Source organism: Simochromis diagramma, unplaced genomic scaffold (genome assembly GCF_900408965.1).
Source record: "Simochromis diagramma unplaced genomic scaffold, fSimDia1.1 OVJJ01000802.1, whole genome shotgun sequence".
Classification (NCBI taxonomy): Eukaryota; Metazoa; Chordata; class Actinopteri; order Cichliformes; family Cichlidae; genus Simochromis; species Simochromis diagramma.
Genome location: NW_024387492.1, coordinates 7,631,289 through 7,658,139, shown reverse-complemented (window position 1 = coordinate 7,658,139; position 26,851 = coordinate 7,631,289). Strand labels below are relative to the sequence as shown.

Below are 26,851 nucleotides of genomic sequence, written 5' to 3'. Positions count from 1 at the left end.
AAATTTAAGAAAAGTTCCTAAAAAAAAAAGAAAAGAAAAATAACTTCTGTCTCTTTGAGCTGAAACTCTCAATCCTGCTGGATAAGCTTAAAAAGTACATTGCACCATGTCTAGGTTTAACACTTACATATTGTTTGGGTCAAATTTAATTCATTTTAGCATTTAGCAAAAGTGCCCTAAAGCCTAAAAATTAATTACTTTTTCTAAATTGACCCATAATACAAAAAAGAAAATATTTTAAACTAGTGTACAGGTGCTACATTTTTCTTTTACACTGAAGCTTTCCGAGTCAAATTTGATCTGTATCTGTTGTGATGGACAGATAATGTGGGTCATATCAAGAAAAACTGTGCACGCCATGTCTGTGTGCATTTTTGACACTGACACTTGACAGTGACACAAGAACTGTTTGTGTTCCCATCATATTCGCCCAGGTTCCCACAGGAACAAGCATCTGCTGGTCTTTGAAAGAGGGAAGTTGTAAAACAGTACAGTGGAGGAAATAAGTATTTGATCTCCTGCTGAATTTGTACATTTGCTCGCTTACAAAGAAATGAAGAGTCTCTAATTTTTATGGTAGTTTTATTTTAATAGGGAAAAAAACAGAATATAAACAAAAACTCCAGAAAAAAAACATTACATAAATGCTATGAATTGATTTGCATGTAAATGAGTGAAATATGCATAGTGAAATATCCCCAAGCAGAACATGACTTGGTATTTCTTGGCAAGAGCAGCAGATAGATGTTTCTTGTAGTTGGTCACCAGATTTGCACACATCTCAGGAGGCATTTTAGCCCCCTCCTCTTTATAGGAACCCTCATAATCCTTTAGGTTTCTTGGCTGCTGCTTGGCAACTCAAAGTTTCAACTCCCTACACTGATTTTCTGGAAGTCTGGAGACTGGGTAGGTCATTCAATCATTTGAATGCTTCTTCTTTAGTCACTTGTTTATTGCCTATGTGGAAGAACCATCTATGACCCATCTTCAGTGCTTTGGCTGAAGGAAGGAAGTTCCAATCCAAGATTTCATGGTTCACGTCCATTGGATCCTCAATGTGATGAAGTCATCCTGTACCACAGAAAAACCTAACATAGATTTGTTCTGAGATTCATATGGTCAAACAGAACACAATATCATGCTATAACAGATGTTTTCTCTAAAACACAGTGTTGTAAAGCCTAGAAAATACATATTCTTCCTCTTCTTATGAACATAATCATCCATTCATTTGTGTCCGATGGGTTAGTTATGTATCCTAAATGGATCCGTAGTTCAAAATTTAATTTAAACACTTATTATGACGAAATTGTTGGTCTGGATGAAAATCCAACCAGACCACTGTCAAGACATGAAATATGAAGAGCATGTCAGGGTTAAACCAATGAATTTTATCTTTTAACAGTAGCATAGGAAGCATAAACGATTCACAATAGCCCTTGAATCATGCAGCCTCTTTTTAGATTGTAGAGCCCCTTCCTTAGTCACTGACATCAGCATCGCCAATTTTACAAGCCATTTGAGGACCCACTCTGCTGCCAGCTTTCTGACAAATGATTTTGTAAGTGAAAATGTGTGGAAGTAGTTTTAGAATAGGCACTGGAACTGGCACCTTGTCGACGGGTGTCATTTACCGCTGTCGTACAATACATAGAATATTCCAAAGTTGCTCATTGTACCCCATAATTGATCAGTTACAGGGCCACGAAGACTGTAATAATCTGCAATAACTGTAGTGTTTACTGTTGTGTTGTGGACCAGCAATGGGCAGAAAAAACCCCACACATGCTGTCCAGTGTTCAGAGGTCTTGGCACATCTCTGAAGCACCATCAAAATGCATCTGCTACACAAAATCAGAGTGCAACAGGCAGAATGGTTGGGCCATGTCTCTCATATATCCCCAGACTGCCTTCTAAACATAGCACATTTTGGCTTTGTGCCTGGTAAACAATACCGAGGACACCCACCAAAGCATTGGATGATGAATATTTTGTCTAGCCTTTCTGTATCTCTGGAAACTCACAAAAGACAGACTTTATTTTAAAATCTCCAGGTCAGGGACTTTATGTCTACATGCCAAGGGTTCATCCACTCGATCTTTTTACACCTCTCTGCCTCCCGAAATGGCAATGTTCTGTATCAAGCCTTCTTTCGAAGTCTGTTAACTTATGCCACCGTTCTCTGTAATCAAGTCACAGAAAAGAAAATTGAGTCGGTGCTGCATAAGTATCGACAAATGAGTGAAAGGGAGATTGGTCCCAATTTTTCTGCTTTGGCAGCGTCTGTTTTTTCCGATCCGTGCGTGCCAAAGGTCGTGACAAATCAAAACGTAGTTTGCGCTGATTAATTCTAACAAAGAACTAAATTGGAAGCTGCACAAAAAAGCCGCAGCAAAGCAATCAGCTGGGCATTCGGTTAGGTGTTAATTGAAATAGAGTAGGCAGGACGGTATTCAGTTTACAACCTCGAAATCACTGGAAATCCATCACCTGTCACCATATATGCTATGTTAAATAAGTGTGAGGTACTAAGGTAGTTTTTTTTTAACGTATTAAAACTCAACTCATTTTTTTGGAACTTTTTAATAACAGTGAGAGAAAGGATGAATTTTGCCCCTTTAACTTAATTTCATTTAGTTTCCATTTAGCATCCAGAGCCCATTGCCTTGTTTTGTCTTGCCACTTGTTTAAGGCACTGTTTAGTTGGATCAGTCGTGCATACAGAGGGAGAAAATAGAATTAATGACCCTAGGGGTAAATAAATGAATTTTGGCATTCACCTCTCTCTTTTTCTTGCTCTCTATTTTGCCACACTGCTGACAGTTTAATCAGTTCTTCATTGAATGATTTAATCAACCTTTAAAAAGGTTTTTTTTTAACTTCCCAACCCACTCCACTCAGTGAACCCTCTGATGGTACTGACTGTAATAAAATAAAGCACCCTCAGTTTGTTGAGGGAATATGGCAAAATGACTTTGAGCAAGGATACATTTGAGAAAGTGATGAATAATACCAGCCTAATGAAATTCTTACAAAACCATTTGCATCCCTACCCCGCATTCACACATTGACAGGGAACACCTCTCAAGTACGTTTCCTTCATTTGGGAAATTTGTAAAGCCGAAACTCTCTCAACTTGGACCTTGAGGGCAATCCATTTTGAAGCGATAAAAGGTTGATCGTAATCAGCGTTGCCCATTTATCCACAAAGAGTCGCAGTTTAATCAGATCTGTAATCATACTCAGACATAATTGTGTTTGCCAGGGGGGATGAAGACACTTTGCGCCCACTTTGGTTTCTCAAAGTAGAACTCTTAATGGTGTTTTGCAAGAAAAAAAAAGAAAAGAAAAGTTGACAGTTGCCTTCACACCTTTCCTGCTGGAGGATAGACACGGAAGCAAAAAGATGATGTTTCCTCACAGCGGCATAAAGCAATGCTAAAAGCCATTCATTTCAGCTGCAGCCAGCCTTATTGCCCTCTTTAATCTTCTGCCCCTTTTTACCTTTGATCTTACATTTCTGACTTTCCAATCCTGTTCTGGTGCAGCACTTACACCTGCAGACAAAAGAGGGGAGACAGAAACTGTTTGGCTTTTAGTGAAAAATTCTAGACATATGCACACCAAAAAGCACAAACACAAGTTGTGTACACACACGGAGCAGTGCACTATCATCTGCAGAACATCTGCTCGCCATCAAATGTGGCATCAAAGGCTGCTTGTTACTAGGATTGCATTAGCTCCCTGATGTTTCAGCTTTGATATGGCATAGCGTTACTTCAGCAAACAACAAATCCTCCTGCTGCAGTTCCTGAATGTCTGTGAGGCTCAGTCCTTCATGTCCCAACAATACAAGTCTCTTTCTGGCTGTCTGGATAATCAAATGAAGACAGATGATATGCCAGAACTCCTGCAAACATTGCCTCTTACAAAACTCTAAAGTTAAGGCTGTATCGGCACGCTCAGTACTGCATGCATTTATAGCTGGTCGTGATTTTCCTAAGAGTAGGTGAGCTATGGCATGCTTATCAATACTGTCACTTGAGCAGCAGAAATGTTCTGTTTGCCTCCTCACTCAAGGCGCTTAAAGGTGTTCGAGTGAGATAAGTGGAGCTGGAGTTTTGTTTTCTTGGGGGAATATCGCATGTCTCCTTGTGTAGAAGAATCGTCGCTCTCATCCCGTCACTATTATCTAAAGTAACTTAGTAGTTATATATTTAATATGAAATTAGCAAGCGATATCACTTTCATTGTCTTAAATGAAAGCAGTTACCCATTAGATTATTAGTTTTTCATAAAATATATGCACCTGGACATTGCGTTTGTTTGCATAACGGTGAGTTTGGTTTTATAGCTTAACTTTAATTTTTAGTGTCTGTGGGGAAAAAAAAAAGTGTCTTTCTCGTGCAGTTAAATGTAAGCGTTTCTCTAAATATGATTGAAAAGTTAAAGATTGGTCTGCTGAAACTCAGACTTCAAGTATGTCGAATGCCTTGAGACGTCTGCATTACTCAGATCTGTTTTAATGTCCTTAATTTTGCTAAGTGTGCCATAATTTTAATAGGACAAACTTGAGAGCCTTTAATTCACAGTCATGATCTCCACCGTATATATATTTCCATGCACACGGACCACATCACATCAATTTATGTGATGCAATCAATATGAAAGCCAGCTGACTTATCTTGAGGTCCTTAAGGATTCTCGTAAAAAAAAAAAAAAAAAACACTTATTGAAAACGAACTGAGTCAAATTCTCACATAAAAGCACTTTTCTTCTTTAAAAGCCAAAAACATCTTGGGTGTGAGTTAAGCTTTTATTATGAGGCTTAAATGCGACGAAAGTTTAGGTTTAAAACCAGAGCAGGAAAGTAAAACGTTCATCATCTAATTGATTATTTTAGAAGAGAAAGTCTGTCTTCATTTGACTCTAGCTCCTTCAAAGTAAAATAACTATTTACTAATTCATAATATTATTGTCATGGTCCTGGGTCATTTTGACCAAGCGTTCTTAGTTTTCTTGTGTTTTTTGTATCTTGTTAGTTCATTATTTATTCTAAGATCCCTAGGTTGTTCCGTTTAGTTTATTGGATTCCCCTTGTGTCTCTGCCCTCTGTGTCTGTGTTTATATTGTGGTGTGGGTTCTCGTGTCGTGTTTCCCTTTGTGTTTTATTCTGTCGTGTTTTCCACGTTTCCCCAGCGGGTCATGTCTGTGCTCTCCCTTGTGTTCCCTAGCTTCCTCGTCTGCCTCTCCTCCACTCCCACTTCATGTTTCCTGTTTTATTGTGAAGGTCCCGCGTTTTCATGTTTATTCTGCTCAGTCCAGCCTCCCCTGTCTCATTATGGTTATTCGTATCAGCTGTGTTCCTCGTGTGTTCTCACTTCCTTGTTATCCCTCTGTATTTAGCGTCTCCCTTAGTCCTCTGTCGCTTCCTCCCTCATGCTGTGTGTTTCCCAGAGTCTCCCAGTTTTGTTCTGTATTGCTTCCGAGCCTGCAATAAAGCAGTGTTTTTGAGTTCACATTTTGCCCCTGTGAAGTCTGCGTTTGGGTACTCTTCTCCTGCCTGCACACAGCGATTCATGACAAATTATTATTATTATTTAATCCAAAAATAAACAGGTACAAACTAATATATGTTTATTTATTCTGTATTATACCTTCATGCAACTGTTTTTCTTAATTTACAGTGTACATATTATTTTATTAAGGTAATTTGCACTACTCGTACACAATCTCAATCTTGCTTTTGTTTTTGTAATCAATTTAATTTTTTATTTTCTTTGATTTTTTTTTTTTTATCACTGTTGTACATATAATTTTTTAGATCATCATGATTTTGTCCACAATCACTTCCCTGTTCATTTCTGCATTTAGATTTTTGTAAGAACTGAACAAACAGGTGGTGAACGCTTAGCTTTGCAGCTTTTCATTTAAGCTACATAAGTGAACTTCTCCCTTCCAACAGCAGATAATAGTCATAAAGGTAAAATTGAGGGAACAAAATGGGACTTCACAAGTCACCGTCTATGCATTCACTCTATGAAAAATGTTGATTTTCATCTCTCTCTTAGCTATAAATAAAAATTAACAATGATATGCATGACTGCATTTAGAAAAATGTGTTCATGTGAATTCAGAGGACAAGGATTTTTGGATTTTACTAACCTCATATTTCTTTAAATGGTTATTATTTATCACTTTGCATGCTTGTGGTTTTAGCAATTTAATCTATTTGTGTGTGTGTGTGTGTGTGTGTGTGTGTGTGTGTGTGTGTGTGTGTGTGTGTGTTCTTGCATTAGCTGTTCATATTGAGTTGGTGGGTGACTCACAGTATGAAGAGAAGCTGTCGTATTATGACTGTCTCACACACACACACACACACACACAGAGCGGATATGTGAGCACATCAAACACCAGTGCCCTCCAGGATCTCTTTCGGAATTATGTATGGTAATTACACGGCTCACTATGTCCTTTATCATGTGTTCATTTTTGCATTCATATTTCAGTATTGACATACAGTAGGCTAGCCACGGTAGAGCCAGATTCATTTTTTGTGAGGCTGTCAAACATGGATTACCAGCATGTCTTCATTATAACACATGAATCTTCTACTAGCCGTCACACTCAGGGTGTTTGGTCTGTCACACCGCTGCCACCAGCGTATGATGCTTGTATGCGCATGTGCACACATGGAGCAAAAAAAAGCATGTGGGGGATTTGTTTTTCTTACATGTTCGTTCTGAGATGCTTCCCAGCATGATTTTCATATCTGGAAAACGAGCTCGTGACAAGATGAGGTCGGACTGATCATTGCAGTGCTGGGAGGTACGATTGCAAATGTAGCACTAGGCGTAAACATTCAAAACTTTGAACATTTTTTTTGTTTTTGTCTTTTCTGCCTTTAACTTCTAATAAATTGTGCAATATTAGACTGACAATTTTTGTGAATTTGCCATAAAAGAAATTCGTTTCAAAGATGGGATCATTAAACTTCCCTAACACACCATCATCAGGCACTTTCAAGTAGTTTTCACTCCATTTTTTTTCTTTTTTACTCTTTGGCTATTTTGTATTTCATTCCTAAAAATATCTAATATGTCAATAGGCACTTTTCAGCTCTCCACAAACAAATTGTACCAATGAGGCAGAACAAAATATTCACCAACGCATCGCAGACTATTCTTCTCCCTAGAGGTGGGAGCTGCTGCCTGCATCAAGCACCGGAGCAGCACCTAAAAGAGACAGACGAAAGCAAAAATGATGGATGCAACACAGAAACGGGGGGTCTAATTTTCCCTCAGCGTGCACTTTGTTTGCCCAATTAATTTGCTGTGGTTCAGACATTTTGCTGCAGTTAGAAAGACAGTATATCAGGAGGGGAAAAGGAGGTGACAGACCACTATATTTTGTTATACTTTGTTTTTGTTTTGAATATTATAACATGTGAGTCTGCATGCGACTGTGTCTGGACTTTACACGCTTCGCTGGGTTTGCTTTTTGATCTTGCAATTCACTGTCAACGAAATGCATGGATTACCTGGTAAAATTTTGGTTTTAATTTTAATCTGCTTTAATTTTTGTTATGAAATGAAACAGGCAGGCTGCCACTGCTGCCTCAGTGAGTGCGCTTTCTAGATTTATGCTGTTTGATTCCTTGTGTGAAAACAATGATTATTTCCGTTTGATCGAAACTGGCTTGGGTCCAATGTCTTTTGACTGCAAGAGAAAAACAAAGAGGCAGATCAAACTATATTTAAATATATATGTGTGTGTATATATCAAAAACAAATGCAATCATGCATAATTGTCCTTCCCACAGGACACAGTGTAAATTACTTTTTAACATCCATTTAATGAGGCTGTAAAACGAAAATTTGTTTTAATGTCATAAGAAGAACTGTCAGTTTTAAACATCATTAAGTGTTGCCTATTTGGATTGTACTGTCCATCCATCCATCCATCCTTTTAACCACCTTTCCATTTCAGTCATGGAAGTCTGCCTTTGTAAAGAAGCAGGGCACACCTGGGACAGGTCATCATCACAGATTAAAGAATCCACTGAAGAAAACATGAGCAGCAGTCTTTGCAGGCTGAGTGTCTCTGGGCGTTTGTGAGCCTTGAATTGAATGTTTTAGTGATTTTAATAGCTGAATGAATCATTTAATTTCTCTTGACAAATCAAGAGACCTTAAAGCCACCCGGTTATCAGTATAATGCACCTGAGCAAATGAACAGTTTCTAATGTATTAAAAATACTTTTAATTAACATTCTTACAAGTAGAATTACAATCATTCATATTTTGTAATTGCTAACAATTATGATGCATTTAATGGTAGCTGGACAGAGTTTTAGACCCTCTAGAGAAATATCTAAGAACTGTCACCAAAAGTCATAAGATTTATCAACACAGACATGCAAATGTTACATGATTCCTGAAAAATGGCACCCAAAACAGTGTCTTCTTTTAATGATTTTGGATGCACAACAGTCCATTAAATCCATTAGCTCTACTTTCAAATTACATTAATATTTCCAACCTTAAATAAGGTGAATTCCCTGGTGACATTTGCTTAAAGCTGATCACACATTTCAATAAATGCAATCATTTTAAACAAATACAGACAACGTCCTAAAACATGAATACAGCTGATGAGAGATGCAAACCTGAATGCAGCATCAGGCAGTAACACGAAGAAGTCTTGGACAAATGAAGATCTATGTAGCTAGAGAGTGTGCTGTCAGAGAAGACATCTCGCATGAGAAAATCTTACTAATTAGCTGCTGATTCTACACACCTGCACGAAAGAAAGAGGCGAGCAGTTAAGTGCCAAACTCTGTTAAACATTGCTGAAAACATTATTTTTAGATGTTGGGAAAAACTTTTAAATATTCCCAGTAGTGTTTTATTTTTTGTTACTGTTTATGGACATGAGACAAAATAGAGTTTGTACATCAATATTTGGTATGACCACCTGTATTCTTCAACATAGGCTGAACTCTCTTGGGCAGGTTTTCTTATTATTTCTTTAAGTAGTTTTCAGGAATAGTTTTCCAGGCTACTTGAAGGACATTCAAAGCTCTTCTTTGGCTGTTGGTTGCCTTATGGTCAATTCTCTGTTAAGATGATCCTACACTGTTTTAATAATGATGAGGTTGGGCCTCTGAGCAGGTCAATCCATGACTGATAGCGTTTTGGGCATCATTGCAATAATGAAAAAGAAGCCGTTGCCAATCAGATGCTTTCCAGATGGTAATGCATGGTGGATCATTCTACATTAATAAATCCATCCATTATGACAACATCCCCTACACCACTGGCTAAAATCCGGCCCCAAACTGCCATCGTGTTTAGGAGATGGCTAACGACATTCACTGACGTACCTCTCTCCTCCAACAAGTTGAACCAAAAATTTTAAATTTGGACTCATCAGGCCATAAGACCTGTTTCCACTATTTTTTTTAGGCCTGCCGCTTCTTTTTTCATCCTCCACTTGTCCAGTTTCCTCAGATTTTTGAGGACAGACTGCACACCATGCTGTGATATGCCAAGTTTTCAGCTAATAGCTCTTTTCTATTTTATGCCTGTCAAACTGTGTTATCCTTGGCATTTTTTGTAGATTTATATGAAGAAATTGGAATTGAACAAATTATGTGTTTTTGTGGCAGACTGCTAGTGCACAGCACTGGCCTTTCTTATACTTGAATGATTCATATGTCAGTGTTAAGTTGCTTAACACACATTTCTCTGAAAAAGGGTCAGGTGCAAAGACTGAAAATGATTAACCGAGCAGCCAATGTCCAGAAATAATCTTTAAAAGGCCTGACACCTGGAGACCTGCTGCTGAAGAGCAAATGCAATATCTAAGGAAATGATGGGTAACTTGAAGCTTTTGCTCAACAATTTATTAGTTTGTTCTTTTTAAGTGACATAATTTGCACTTTTGCTTTTTTGATTTATGACATAAATATATTCATTCAAATAACTGCAGACTCAAGACTGTATAGCAAACTAAAAAAAATAAGTTCCATGAGGATAACATCAAGCCAGTTGATGACTTGCTCAGTAATAGTAAAACCATGGCCTCCCACAACCTGAATACGCTCAACACATCTCTTTTTCTTTATTGCATTTGTGGTATGTTCAAAGGGCAAATGTAAATAAAGTTGTTTTGACAGTACTTCAAAAGCTAGTGGTACAGAAGTTTAGCGAGCAGAAAACGAAGGACGCTTTTTTAAGGCATGTAATTTAAAATACAACTTTTCAAATAGCTCAATAAAAATCAGCAAACACAAAATAGTTTCTGTGCACTTGGTCGTACAGTGTGTCTGCTGGTTAATGTGCAGTTGCTGTAGTTCTCAGGAAGAGGAAAAAAATGGTTAATGTGTGGAAGTCGTTCAATAACTACAGGAGAGGAGGTCGAGAGATTATTTTCAAATGTATGAACCACTCAGGAAGGGAAATTTGATTAACTTTTAAGGGTATGAATTAGCCTTTTAACATCTTAGGTCTAAAAATTTATTTGAATGTATCAACAAGGAATGCTGAAATTACTCACATCAGTAACTAAAACATTAAATAATTTGGTATAAGTCTATATGAAAATGTGCCTTGCAAAAATGTCATCAGTATTAAGCAATACTTTTAATAAGCATGCTATTCTAAAACTGCCAACATGCTTTAACAACACCTTGTGTTTTTTATATATATATCAGCCTCCCTTCTCCTGCTTTCTTCTTTTCCTCCAGGCCCATCCCAGTGAATTGTGCTGGCTATTGATTCCCCCGCAGAGGATGATTAGCCCTAACCTCTGTCAGAGCGCCAAGTCAGGGCAATGATAATACCTTCACTCAATGCACAATAACAACTCAGGTGCCCCAGGAGCAACTGCTAGCAGCTCAGTGCACGCTAGCATGTTAATTTGCAGAGACTTGTGATAAATGCATGCTGTCATTCTCCCTGAACAGAGTTAGCCTCTCAGCAGTGCTGCAGTACCGTCGATCCGATAAGCTACATCAAACAAGGGGATTTGTTTATGCAGCACTCAGTTATATCGTGCTGGCTACACATAACATTACATTCCTATATGAACCATTCTAAACAATCAGACAGCAGTCATAATCTTTATTTTTCATTTGAAAGTCCCACTAAATTTTTACCCCTAGATTTGTACATGCCAAAACATAAGCAAGACTAATCATAAGGGGGGGGGGGGGGCAGATATTTTATTTTAAACATTCTATCTTTCTCCTCTCTCCTTCTCTTCCTCCTCACTTTACAGGAAAGCTGAGCAGTAGATGTGTCACAGTGTAGAAATGCGTTCACTGTAACTGCAATAAAGACGCTTGCTGCTGGTGCATCAGCCTATCCATCATAATGAGCAGACTTATGAAGACCTACACTGCATATAGACACAGTGGCTCCCACCAGGTATTAGTTGTCTAGACATCACATATCCAGACAAGTGACATGTTCAGACCTTCCCACACTTCATCCTTTTATTCAGAGGTCACCGACTGATTTGATAAGCACGGAAATCATTTCAATAGCATTTTATTGCTTTCGCAGAAGATATCCACAAAGTAGAGCATTTAAGAGTGAGGCGATAGACTACTAATCTACTATAGTCAGTACTTTTTTTTTTGAATGAATGAATGAACACATTGTGTTTTTATTCCCCTTATTGTCACCGTTTTGTGTCAAAGCTACTCTCAGTAGCCCCTATCATCCACAAGACGACTGCTGCAAACGGCAGCAAAACACAGGGCTTCAACATTTACTGAATTTGGACAAATGTGCTACATGCTGCGCATTGAAGTTGCAGTGTAATGGGCAAATGCAGGGTGTTGGTTTCTACACAAAGACATACAGTACAAAGCGGATCTGCTGGCAGCGCTGGCACTCGGCGTCAAAACGAGGCTGCAAAAAGAAGAGAGGGAGGGAAGCTTTTGAGAGGAATTTTTGATCCTCTTGCTCTTACAAAACACCACAAATACCCAAGCGAGCTCGCAACACAACAGCACGCATGAGGGCTTTATTTACTTAAGCTGAGTGACACACATACACCCCCCAAAAATGGTGACACCGTGGCAAGAAAGGCACCTATTTCTCAACCTTGTCCTTCTCTTTCTGTGAAAGAGAAAAGCACCTACACACACGCACCCCCTAATCAGTGATTCTCTCTTGGAAGGGCTCAAACATCTAAAAAGGAGACAATGAGATGATAGAGGAGGAAATAAAATGGGGGGGGGGATATAAAAGCAGATTTACAAGGCCTGTTCCAGCACCAGTCAGCAACTTCATTTTTTCTGAGCCACTACAGCAGCGACACAAACATGCACACGTACACACATAGTCTATCTCGCCGTGTCACAAACACACACTTTGATGTATTTTTCCCCAGATGTATAAATAAAAAAAGATCTATGGATGTTGGTTCCCTGTTTCTGGTGAAGAGGACTTTTCCCCACCTCTCTCCCCAACACTATGAGGACATGTGAGAGGACTGAGTGGCTGTGTTTAGAGGGGCATCTGCAGGAGAATGCAGCAAGATACAGAGAAATGATACCAAGTGTGGGTTTTTTCGCCCCTGATGCACATCATTATTCAAATGCACAAGCTGAGGGTAAATACACAATACGGGTACAGCATAGTCGGAACATCCACCTTAACGATTGCGCATCTTGATCCGTGACAAAGTTTGTTGATTTTATCCGCAAGTTGACCTTTTAAAGGAAATGTGTTTTTAATTCACTGCACTGCAGAGGCTTTACTCTGACCAATAAAGAGATTTTAGCAGAAAACTTCTCTGACATGTTTCATTAATTCAGAAATCTGTCTGTATTGACATAAGGAGCTATGCGTTTTTCTCTGCAGAAAACTCAAATAGTGCTTATTTATTGTACAGACACACAGGCCTGATAAAAAAGAAATATATATATACGTACATATATCTTATTTCTTTCCCAGCGTTTTCATCTCTGAGGCCAGGCATGTGCTTCTGTCTGATCTTTGCAGTTTTCAGAGATATAGGGATCAGATGGTTTGCAATTTTTTATTGTGTGTGTGTGTGTGTGTGTGCTACATTTTAGTTTCCAGTGTTGAGATTACCAGTCCCTTTTGAAATGAAAGATTGAATCTCCTTTCTTTGAAATGAGTTTGCAAATCACTTTCTTAAAAGGGTCAAGACATGTTTCAGGAGACGTTCATGAATAAATAATAGGTGTTTATACTAGCATCACTCTTATCCAATATTTATGCAGCATGCTCCTCGTGTCAAAATAAAAGTCCCGTGGACAAAGGCAATTTGTGATTCAATCTGCAATATTTAGCACGTGGCACTGGATGCTGTAAATTTGCTGAGGGAGTGGCCAACACGAAATACAAATCAATCGCACAGTTGTCTCGGGATCATGTAGGTTAAAACTGTGCTGTGTTGGGCTGAATAACAAAATGATTTCAGCCCTCACAACTGTCACGCCACGCATCGACAGTATGTGTGCTTGGAGAGAAAAGAAGCGAAAACTCCTCAGACATCAAGTGTAAATGCATAAATTTACAAGTCTCTGTAATGCTTGTTACGATGCACACTTCTTAAGTTTAATTGAAGACGGGTGGGTAATGGTAGCTGTGCTTGCATCTCATGGAGATATAATCTTATTATGATAGCTGAGGCCAGCTGTCAAGAATTATTCTTGGATATGATAATCGCTGCAGGCTCAAAGTTTACATGGCTCGAAAAGTTTTAATCCTTGTTAGAAATGGTCCAAGTACAGGATTTATCACAGTGGGGATTCCATCACGGAAATGGGTGTCAGAAAGGTATAAAGTGAAAACAGTACGCAGCTCACAGAGAAACGTCTCATTATTCGAGTGTGGTCTGAAGTTTATTCCTGAAATCATCAAAACTACTCTGTAGACATATAGTTATTCACAGTGATGATCTGAAATATCAGGATGTCTGCTGCATTGCTACATTGTTAACATAATATACTAATGCTTCACAGGCATAATGTTTCACACAGTTTACCGAGGCCTCTGAAACAGCAGTGACTCTAAAAGACGGCTACTTTTAGCTACTCCTTCACTCACAAGGGGTCGTCAACTTCAGGTAGCTCTGCATCAATGATTTGGTAGATTCTAGTGGCTACAGAGTCAGTAGATGCCTGCCGGACATCACCTTCGCTAATTTAAGTAAGTGAACTTTCGACTGTGTTTGTGACAGAGCATTTGAATCCAGTTATATCATAGATCATATGGTTTGCTATGCTGCTAATGGACTGAAACCTGCCAACTAGCATTTTATTTGTACGTTATTTGCATGTATTCGTAGGTATCCATACAGTTTATGGTTATAGGCCTGAATGATCTGGAATGGCATTTCGGGACTTTCAAGTACTGAGCAGTTAAATTTGACAGGTTAATGCATATTACTGTTGAGTTAATTTTCAGCACCCTGCAGCCTGGCGTTGCTTGCAGTTGATGACTTGCTCAGTAATAGGAAAACCATGTCCTCCAACAGCCTGGACACCTTCAACACATGCCCTTTTCCTTATTGTCCCTCTGGTATGTTCAAGGGGCAAATGTAAATAAAGTTCTGGTCACAGTACTTCAGAAACTAGTGGTATAGAAGAGCATAAACTGAGGTTGAGATATTATTTTCAAAAGTAAGGACCACTTAACAATTGAAATTTGAAACTCGAGGGTTAAAGCTTAGTTGTAATGTATGATTTTGAGAGGTTTTGTTTTCTAGTTGGAGTGGATCTTATAGGCTAGATCAGCATTCCCTAACCTATTTTGTGCCACGAACCAGTTTATGTCTGACAATATTTTCACGGACCAGCCTTTAAGGTGTCACGGATAAATACAACAAAATAAAGCCAATACCAAAAAAAAAGAAGATTTATTCATAACACACAGGAAAAGACGCAGGGAAACAGAGTTAACAATAAAAATGATTACAAAAAATAACAATTAAAAACCCTGAAAACCATAAATTTCACACCCAAACCTCAACTCTCACGGCCCGGTACCAAACAACTCACGGAGCCGGTACTGGTCCGTGGCCCGGGGGTTGGGGACTGCTGGGCTAAATAATTGCTGATATTTGCTAATTTTGTATTATCCAGAGGTTGCATGAAAATGCTGCACGCTGCAGTTTAATAGTGCAGGCTTAACTGGTTAGTTATAAGTACTGAGGTGATATTTGAATTAGATTGGTGCAAAGCAGACTGCAGTTTCGGTGTGAGGTTACATCAAAATTAGCAGATGATGACTAATATTCACCACCTGAATGCTATCTCTTATTCTAGCTTTGTGCTGTCTGGGAGTTGCAAGTAATGATAGCTCATGTAATGTCTGTTTCTTGTTGAATTCTGTTGGCCAAATCCACAAAAAGGATAGAATATCGGAGTGGCAGCACAGGTCAGCAGATTACAGCCTGTAGTTTTAATGTGACTTATTTCTAAGCAATTCTTTTCCACATACTGCACCGCTACACCCGATCTTAGGGTTCCCCCACCTGCCAAATCCCACTTTAATCCCTTCTCAGAACCTAGCACCCCAACAAATAAATTACAGCACTATACATAAGTATAAATCCGGCAACTTTTTAACCATATAGAAATGTTGAAAACTAAAGGAGATGCTGCTGAATCAGATCCACTTGTACATAACATTCAAGCACAAGACTTTTTCTGTATTTTGGCTGGGAAGTACTTGGCACTGAAGCCCTGCCAAGTTCACCATTATTTAGTCCAGACTATTATTTAGTTGAGAATACAGCTCAGATGGTCTCCCGGTGGCTCTCCTTCGGCTTGTTCAATGTCTTTTCCCACCCCCTCTCCAGCTGATTTGGCCTGTAGTTGTTGCAGGCCTGCGTGAGTGAATAGACCCTCGCCTCGTCAATAAAACAATCATTAGAAGCAGATTGAGTTTGTGTTTGTGTACCGACAACACATTGGATTTGGGGGAATGGAGGAGAGGAGTGAGGGAGAGAAGGTCGCCGATGGTGAGATTTGCTATTTTGATGCATGTTGCCTGAATATGTCTCATCCAATTTAAATACACTCATTTCTTTTCACACATAAACAGAGAAGATGATGTATCAAAAGCACAGTATATTCTCAGAATTAACAGCGCACATGTCTCAAGCAGACAGTCTTTCTCCTCAGTTTTCTTTTCCTGCAACAAATGTATCCGTATCAGCAGTCTGTTATGATTTGAATAAAGTAGAGGCAAGCCTGCCCACTCCTCAATCCTTCTCCGTTTGAGACTGAGCTGCGAGCTGCAGAACAAGACTTAGTCAGTGTTTAACTGTGACTTTGCAGTGCTTGAAATGCAATCAGTTCCACTTCCCTGTGCACTCTGATCCTCAAACAGGTAGCCAGCCTCACTACAGCTACTGACACTCATTGTTAGGGAGCAACAGCACAGACAGGAAAGACTAGACGGGGTATTGCAAGAGTATTCCTCTCTCCAGAACTATGCTTGTTATAAAACACAACATGCTGTTAGGGATGGGACTTGAGAACAATTTATCGATTCCATTATCAATATCTCTTATCGATTTGATTCTTTATCAGTTCTCTTATAAATTCTCATTATATTCTCATTGGCTCTGAGAGTTACCACCATCACGAAGCAGCATATCAAAGACATTACATTTGTGCAAAGTGATTGCATGCTGTGTGGTCAAACCTTTGTGGATGTTAGAAGTATTTCCCTTCTTTGTTTTGATCAGTGTTGGGGTCATGTATTATACAAATGACACAGAATGCTTTTCTTCTAAGTAATGCATTATGTTACTTAATTAATCCCACAAGAAAGTAATTCATTACATATACTTGTCAAATTACTTTTGCATTTCTCTATAAAATGACCTGGAACGCATTGTCTCCTAATTACCATTCAAACAATACAAACTTAAAGGCTACAGGTCCCCACACCAACACAAATCCCTATCCTTATGAGGACAGGATATGTTCTTTCTCTTAGTATTTAGGTAAGAACACGACACCAGCAAAGTTGGAAACCAGCCAACAGAGATTGTAAAGCAATCTCCACAGTGATTCTACTGTAGAAATGAAAGCACTTTACACAACTTGCCTCATTCACCCATTCACACCCGCTTTTTTGTATGGTCTTTCTATGTAAGTGTATTAGACAATCAAAGTATTAGACAATGCTATCAACATGGCTCTACACTTCATCCTGCAGCATCTGGACTCCCCAGGAACCTACGCCAGGATCCTGTTTGTGGACTTCAGTTCTGCCTTCAACACCATCCTTCCAGACCATCTCCAAGGCAAGCTTTCCCAGATGAATGTGCCTGATCCCATCTGCCGGTGGATCACTGACTTCCTGACGGACAGGAAGCAGCATGTGAGGCTGGGAAAGAATGTCTCGGAGTCAGACTCCCGGACCATCAGCACTGGCTCCCCTCAGATTCTCCTCTGCTCTTCTCCCTGTACACTAACTGCTACCCACCAGTCTGTCAAGCTAATCAAGTTTGCAGGTGACACCACCGTTATTGGACTTGGATGGGAATGAGTCTGCCGACAGGAGGGAGGTTGAACGTCTGGTGTCCTGGTGCAGCCACAACAACCTGGTGCTGAATGCCCAGAAGACAGTGGAGATTATTGTGGACTTCAGGAAGTCATCATCTTGACTAACACCCTCATCACCACTGTGGACTCATTCTGCTTCCTGGGTACCACCATCACCCAGGACCTGAAGTGGGAGCCCACCATCACCTCCATCATAAAGAAAGCCCAGCAGAAGATGTACTTCCTGAGGCAGCTGAAGAAATTCAACCTGCCAACACGGACGATGTTGCAATTCTACACTGCAGTCATCTAGTCCATCCTCACCTCCTCCATCACCGTGTGGTACGCTGGAGCCACTATCAGGGTCAAACAGAGACTGCAGCGTGTTGTGCACTCTGCTGAGAAGGTGATTGGCTGCAGACTCCCATCTCTGCAGGACCTGTACACCTCCAGGACACTGGGGCGTGCAGCTCGGATCACAGCTGACCCTTCTCACCCTGGACACAGTCTGTTTGACCTGCTCCCCTCAGGCAGGAGGCTCCAGTCCATTCGCACCAGAACCTCTCGCCATAAGAACAGTTTCTTCCCCTCTGCTGTTGGACTCATGAACAATAACCATATGACTGTTCACACCACAAACACATGACCCTACACTGTGTTCACTGCAATCATTCCATTTTTGCACTGCTCACCACCTGCATTCATGTATATATCTATCTACTTAGCACTTTTAATTTTAATTTTTATGTTTATTAAGCGTTGTCTGACAGTATGTTTTGCACTAAGTACCGCAGCAATTTCCTAATGTTGTAACCTGCTCAACATTTGGCAATAAAACCCTTTCTGATTCTGATTCTGAAGTGCTTTTTATCTTACATTTTATCTTATCTTCATACTCAGATGGATGTACTGGAGAGCAACTTGTGGTTAGTATCTTGCCCTAAGATGCCCCAGAATATTTGGTATACAGACTGTATCATCCTTCCGATTAGCAGGTGACTCCTGACACTGAACCAGCTCCACTGATATCTGAAGGAGGAGGTGAATCCTTCTATGTCAAAAATGTGTGTAATGGCAGGAGGCCTCTTGGAAAATTGACTGTTTTTGTACTAATATTACATTATCATTATAACCCACATAAACAAAGCCTGTATTGCTCTGCATATATTTAACACACTGCCTATGTCTGGTAGTGTGGTAAGAGCTTTCAGTAAGCTAAATCAGATTAATGAGACATATTTTAGTTGCCTATGCTTTGGTTGAAGTTTGGTAAAGTCATATAAGCTAATTCTTTATATTATAAATATGATATATTACAAATAAAAGTGTTCAAGCAGCAAAGACTTCTTGTGATATTGTGTTAAAACACAGCTGAATGCTCCAGACCAGCAAACTGCCAAAAAGTCTGTTTTTATAGAGGTGCTCAAACTTGCTGATGGTCACTTAATCAAATGCATTTGATTAGCAGCAGCTGGCTGCTACTTATCCTCTACATTTCTGTGGAGGCAGCATAAGTGTACTTAGTTGTCCTGTGAAAAGTCACTTTTTCACATTTGTTTCTTGGTCTTCGTGACTTTTTAAACATTTTTACATAAAAGAAACTAGTTTATATTAGCGGAACCTCACAAACTCATAGAAAATATAAGCATCTAACTTGAATTAGCATAACACTAACACAAGTCAAGTTTTTATGTGGCTCTTGAGCATTTAAATGTTTCATTATAAATTTATCTGTCTGCCATCGGATGCCGGGTCGACTCCAAAGAGCTTTTTATGCTGAAAAAACTAATGAGAGTGCTGACACCCGACTAAAAACTTACAGGCTGTAAAACCCAGAACAATGAGCTGAAGGGCACTACTAATGCAACCGAGGTGTGCAAAATTGCTGAGTGGGTCGGGTTTATCACTACAAACGACACCTTTCACATTATTTGATCTGTGGTTAATATAAAAATATTGATTACTGAAGCTTGAAAGCACCTCCAAGGCTTTCCTGGGAGAACATGTTTAATCATGCAGTGTGGTGAAATGTATATCACAAATCAAATCAACCTGCACTAATCCATACAGTGTCTAAATGTCAGAATTGATAGACATTTAATTTTATTTTTGAAAAATGCTTCAGCGTTGATGTCATTCTGTAGGCTGTCTAAACGAGGATCTGGGGGTATTTAACCTTGTTCAAGTTACATAACAAATCTGACTTTTTTTATCTGAGTAGGTGAACCAGCCTTAGGAGGAAGGTTGTAACTGTTGTAATGTTTTATTCATGGGCATACATCATAAAAAAAATGTTCTGCTAGAAAGTGCTTTATACATACACAAGATACCTGTATTTCTTGCAAACGATCTCCCCTTGTTTTAGGGCATCTGCCATGTTAAATCATTGAGTGAATGTTGATTTTTACTTTGTCCCCAAGCAGACTTTCTATTTCATTCTCGAGCATGCTTCTCTTCTTTTTTAGGCCAACAAAAGTAGACCAAATAGGGCAGAGAGCATACTCCACTTGAGATATGAAGCTGTCTACAGTGAGCATTTCTGACGCTCCTGTTACTGCAGTGCAACACAGTCAATGGTATGTGTCCAATATCAGTGTTTGGACGAGTGCCATTTCTCCCTGTTGCCTCTTTCTCATGTCCCATTTAACGCGAATCCAATTTTCACACTTAAAACCATCTTGTGGACATGACTAATGTGTGTCCTCAAACTAAGTAATATATGTCTGTGCGGATGTAATGGGCTTCAGGGAGAAGACATCCAGTGCATAACGGCAGTCCCGAGCGAAGATGTACATTAAACATGTTCATTTATTTCCTTTACGAATTGTGCTATCTGTTCTGCAGTGTGAGCAGGGAAGCTGGGAACATCTGTTCATTTTTGGAATTTATTCACTGACAAGAAGCACCACTAGCCTGTGGCCATGTTTGTCTGCGTCTTATGGTGGTGACTGCAAAGCTCTTGGTGACACAGATGTACACATTTACTGTCATGAAGACTTTGAAGTTGAAATTAGTTACAAAGCACAAAGAATGGTGTATTTTTACTTATTTATTTATTTTTTCCACCTTCACACCGTTTTAAATTGTTACCCTTCAGCTGTAAAAGGCTGATGTGGAATTGTTGTCTCCCCGCCGGGTGGGTGGGCGGCATGGACATCCAGGTTTCTGAATGCAGTAACTTGAGAATGAGGGTACAAAGGATGTTCAAATTGAAACCATAGGTACATGTACTAAAAATCTTGAATTTTAGTCTCAGTGACCTTGACCTAAAGCAGCGGTCCCCAATTTTTTTTGCGCCACGGTTTATCTCCGACAATATTTTAAAGGTGTCACGGATAAATACAATAAAATAAAACCAGTACCGGTACCAAAAAAAGGAGATTTATTCATAACACATGGAAAAAGACCCAGGGAAACAGAGTTAACGATAAAAACGGTAAAAAATAATAATAGGTCTGAAGTCAAGTTTTCTGAAAATCCTGTGATGTGTGTATTTTGAAATTGATCCAATAGGTAAGTGTACTAGTAAGCTAAGGCATAGCACTGCTGGCCGCAAGTATTTTTTATGATTTCATTTAAAAAAAAATCCTTCTCCAATATAAGATCCACAGACTTAAGTGATATACAACCCAACCATATATGATTTTGGTAGAAGATACCTTATATTGGTACAGATATACAAGACCATTTGGCAAGCAGCACCACTCGCTTCCCATCTAATCTGAAAATGCTGACTGAAAGTGTGCATTTGTCAGTGGTTTTATCAAATGAGTACATTCCTTCACCAGTATTTCACTGAGATATGCCTGTGACACAAACAGCAAGCTCAGTTATTATATGTTGCAGTATCCCAGAAAAGCCCCCTTTTTGAGTTATCAAACACGACCCTGCACTTTATCTTCCGGCCTGTTCGCACAAAACTCAATAATTTCCAAAGTCACTATTAGCCTCAACAACGAGCTAATTGGAGGCTGACCTGCTGATTGAAAAAGCGTACTCAGCGGTTTCAAACCAAATTCTGACAGGAAATACAAAGCTTAATTATTAGCTGTCAGCTGTCAATAATTTACAGATGGGTGACGTATTAAAGGACAAACTTGGCAAGTTGCTGTTCCGTGCACTCAAACAACATGAACCGTGGCCCTAATTAACATGAAGCAATGGTTTTGAATACAATGTAACTGAAATATCAGACCACAGATATATTCTGCGATTACACAGTATTAACATGTAATCAAACCAGTATATCTGAAAACACTGCCTACCATATTCATGTGCTTATAGCTCCAGATATCTTTGAACAAAGATACCAGTCCTATTTTTCTCTGGTATCTCATTGTCTCCCATATGACTTCTTTATCTGCTATTGTAGATGACTTTTGCCACAAACCAAATCCACCACACAATATTGTACATTTCAGACCATGCTGCTTCAGCAGACTCACTATAGCTAAGAATTTTCTTTTATATATAGCTGGTCTTTTATGTCCTTTCACGCTACAGTGATCTCTGAAAAATATCCAGTCTGCTGCATTTCTGATCACAACAAGGAAAAAAACTCTGTCTTTAAGGTGGTGCTCACTATTTCCTGTGGGATTTTGTGGCTTTATTCCACCAGTCTACCTATGTCTGCCATCTACCACTGAGCTCAAGTTTATTAAAAATATCCAGAAACATCTCATTATGCGGTTAAAATACTGTTAAGCAACAGTATTTCCTGTTTTAACATTACAAGCATACTTGTCTCAAAAACATGCAAATCAAAGCGGTTTTACAGCATCAACTAACTAAAAGTGTTTGTTAAAATACATTTTTTTCAGATTTTCTAAAACACCAAATGCCATTCAACATCCTAAATCTATTTATTTGAATTGATCTTATGTCAAACCCTTAAACAATTTTGACCTAATTTGATACAATTTGCAAATGTCATTTGTTGTTTTTGCAAACCTCTAAACACATTCACACTCAGTTAAACACACTTTCACCGAAATGCATAATGGTAACCACAGATGGCACAAGTTAAACATAATTACAGCACACATGTCATTGCTTGCATAAAACAGAGCAAAATTGTTCAGACTTGTTGCAAATGATGTGATGAAACAATTATATAAGCCAGTTCAGGGCACACAGACAGCAGGGGTGAGGAGAAGACTGATTCTAACGAAGGATGGGAATATTCTTAGAAACAGAGGAGGAAAAGGAACGTGTAAGAGGGGGGATGACAAAAAGAAGAGGATGAGGGGAAAAGTGCAAGATCTATTTTAAGTCACATTTGATTGACCATGTTCATGTCAATGCAATGACAAATAAGTAAAACCTGAGCACTACAAACACAAAAGACTCAATTTGTGTAACCTCTTGCAAGTATGAAGCACGCTTTTGACAGATGACATGCAACGGCAGTGAGAAACATGATAATATCTGGCAATGAAACTAAACCTCCTTATATCTATATATCTATATATATATATACACATATATATATATATACACACACACGTATATGTGTGTGTGTATACACGTATATGTGTGTGTGTGTGTGTATATATATATATATATATATATATATATATATATATATATATATATATATATATATATATATATATATATATTATATATGTGTATATATATATATATATACACGTATATGTGTATATATAACTCCAATGGTCTTCCTATATAACGATACGGTGCTACGTCTAAACCCTCCTTTCTAGCAGTTTGTTACAGTTGCGTGTAATTTGCATGGAGAAGGTAAATTTGTCTAAAACTACTTGCCAATTTCTCAACAAGTAGCAGTGAAAGTGTGAACAGTGTGATGCAAGGCTTGCATTTTACTTGACCTTCAAAGTAAAAGTTGAAATGTGTCGGTGCAGCTTTTATTTTAAATGGAAGGGAAATGTCCTACTTTTACAGATTACATGTAAAATGGACTGTTGCATACTGGGAGGTGTGGAAGCTAAAACACTGGCATGAGGGCCTCATTAAATTTGAAGTGGCTCAGAAAGAGAAATTAGTTTTCTTTTAAATGTCATCAAAATGAAAGAAAAAAAACCCTGAATTCTCTTTGTGTTTTCACCATTTTTTTCTACAACTCAAACAGGATGAAGGTTGGTTCTTTTAAAGAGAACTTTTTGTTAAAAACTCTACACTGAACTCTCTTTACATGTGCTCATTTAGAAAGCGTAGGCATTCAGTTCACTGACTCAGTAATCACTGCTGGAACCCAATTACATAGAATTCCCCAGGTGGTAATACAGAGTCAAAAGTTCACACACAGAGATCTCAGGATAGATGGATAGATAAAAGCCCTATGAGTTGGTTCACTTTGTTTTGGAATATTTTCCCTGCTGCCCTGGGTGCCATAAATGTAGCCTGTGATATGAAAGAGCATATCTGCCTTGACCCATACCAGAGACAGGTTGGTGAAACAGAATAAATATAATTTATTTATTGTTATTCATCTTAAATTAAATTAATTATATTAGAGAACCTATAATTCCATTTGATAGTGCCTTTAGTCATGATCCCACACCATGGACTCTTTTCACCCAGTTTCCTTGGAGGATGTTTCTGAAATGCTAATTCAAAAGAAACCTTCAATGAACCCATTTGTGAAAATGTTTACTCTGTTGCTCCTTCTGTGGTATCAGTGTTAAATTTGACAGCAAATTTTGATTCTTGTTTCAGTCATAGTCTTTTGTTACAGTTTTTTTCAATCGCTAACAAGCGCCTACCCATACTTCAGATACTTTTTTCCAAACTCTTAACACAGACTCACACCTACAAAACACAATTGGCCAAATGGATAATTTTCTTCTCAAAAATACATTTTGTTAAATATATACTAACTCTTCATTTCAAAATAGAACACATCTTTCTCTGCACACGCTAACTGTACAAAAACACTATAAATCTGACTCAAAATGAAATTAGTCTGTCAAAGAATAACACTTGTTTTCACTTCACAAGGTACATGCAGTCAAAGTACACCAGGTTTCAAAATACTGGCTATTATTGACATTACAAAAACTGCATAGACTTTTATGTTTCAGTTTTATAGGTATTTGCATGCGAAACATGCAATCCACCATTTTGACACCAGAAATGTCTTGGTTGGTAACTGTATGTCCACATGTACAGTAATGTTCACATTCAAAAGCATTCCAGTAAAAAGCAAACAAGTTTTTGTTTCTTTACTGTTTACTACAGGAGGTACAGTAGAAACACGGTATGATAGGACAGAGAAAGTTTTACAGTATTGCTTACAGTGAACAAAATATCCATGAAACACACAAGAGCATTCTGAACAAAAAAACAACAGCAAAAAGCCAAGATAAAAAGGGGGGGAGAGGGGGCTAAAAAAAGGCAAAAAATTTGCATCTAATCTCTGCTATCTTCAGGGTTAGGCCACATGTTTTTATCAACATCACATCTGATGTTATCCAAGTCGATGCACCTGGGATAAAACCGCCTGGTATGTCGGATCCACCCTTGGCAATCGTCAACTGTGATGTCCCTGGAGCCAGCATCCATGGCTTCAAGGAGGGACATCTGGTCATGTGGCTGATGGTCATAAACCTTCCACCGCCATGCAGAAAAGAACTCCTCTATGGGGTTGAGGAAAGGTGAATAGGGTGGAAGGAAGAGACTCACCAGTCTTGGGTGGACTTCAAACCATGTTGTTATTGCTTGCGAGTGATGGAAAGCCACATTGTCCCAGGTAATTACAAAGGTCCTCATGTTTTCACCCTCCTGACCCTGCTCTGGAACCAGGCGCTGGTGGAGATCATTGAGAAAGGCAAGCAAGCGCTCTGTATTATAGGGTCCAACCTGACATCTGTGAAGGAGTAATCCTGCATTTGCAATTGCTGCACACATGGTAATGTTTGCCCCTCTCTGTCCTGGCACATCAACTGTGGCCCTTTTTCCAATTACATTTCGTCCACGTCCACGCCTTTTGGCCAGATTGAATCCTGCCTCATCGATGTATATGAATTCATGAGGGGCCTGGTTGGCCTCCAATTCCATAACTCTCTGAAACAAAGTTTATGTAAGTCATGTTATTACTGTATACCATACTGTACTGTAACCTAGTATTGTGTAGGTTACCTACTTGCAAAGTGCAAAGCTTATAGAACTGGACATTGGATTGGATATACACTATACCTGGACATATTGTCATCGTAGCTCCTTGACCCTCTCACTGTTCCTCTCAAAGGGAACAGTGTAGAGCTGCTTCATCCGCACTCTGTGTTTGGACAATGTCCGCGTAATGGTTGTGAGGCTGATTCTATCGATATTGTCAAATATCTCATGGTCCGCCACAATTCTAGTTTGAATTTCACGCAGTTTTATTGCATTATTTGCAGTAACCATTTCTACAATGGCAAGCTCCTGATCATTACTGAGGAGCTTTCCTCTTCCCCCAGAGGGTGGTAGACGTTGCATTCTTTAGAAAGACAAAAAATTCAACATATGCATTACTGTATGACCATATTGACATGTCAAGTGAGAATAGAAACAATCCATGTAAAATGCAATACTTACCTGTTGGTTTGTTGAAAGATGCGTATAATGGAGGCAACCGTTGACCGCCTCAAATTGGGCTGCACTCTTTCACCAGCCTCTCTTAGTGAAAGACCATGGTTGATTACATGGTCAATGATAGTGGCACGAATTTCATCACTGACTACTGTTCTTGCAGCCCTTGGAATGCCACCACCACGCATTCTTACACCTCTACCTTGCCCTCTCCTTGGGCCTGCTCTTCTCCCTGGGCCCCTTGCTCTTACTCTTCCTCGACCAGACATTACAGTGTTTGTCTTTTTTTTGTTTCCAAAAACATCACTCCTCAAGGTCTTGCCTTATAAACCCCACTGAGTCTAAGCCAGAATGGAAGACGCTGTGGTTGGCCCAATTTACCCAACATAAATCAGCTGTGTGTCAATTATTCAATTGTTTGTTTATTATCAGCTGAGATATATTTTTGATATTGATATTGTTTTTGTACTGATATCATTGCAGAAGCAGAGGTTTTTATACTGTATCTAAGGTTTGGAATATTGTTTTTGCTATTGTGGGATGTTGTGTGTTAACATTCGTAGATACTACAAGAACAGTCCATAATTTTGTTGGGAGGTATAGCTTGTCTGTTAAGAAAATGTAAGCATTGTGGAAATGTGTTCACTGACTGCATATTGGGTGAACACGACATGAAATGTGTGAATGGTATGGCCACAACAGACCGATGCTGTGCTAATTGTGTTTAGAGTTTTGCAAATGTGACAACTG

The 26,851-nt window shown here is 39.0% G+C and overlaps 1 long non-coding RNA gene across 2 annotated transcripts; it reads right to left on the bottom strand.

Annotated features, from left to right (window-relative positions):
• Positions 1-585: 585 nt before the first annotated feature.
• LOC120725569 lies at positions 586-8,836 on the bottom strand. Of its 2 annotated transcripts, none has more exons than XR_005694144.1 (4): positions 8,669-8,836; positions 7,166-7,235; positions 3,505-3,584; positions 586-1,071 (listed from the first exon to the last, which is right to left on the bottom strand). It is a non-coding gene; the product is annotated as an uncharacterized LOC120725569 (long non-coding RNA). The 2 variants fall into 2 exon arrangements; XR_005694143.1 differs by having other exon boundaries at positions 3,505-3,557.
• Between the last annotated feature and the right edge of the window lie 18,015 nt (positions 8,837-26,851).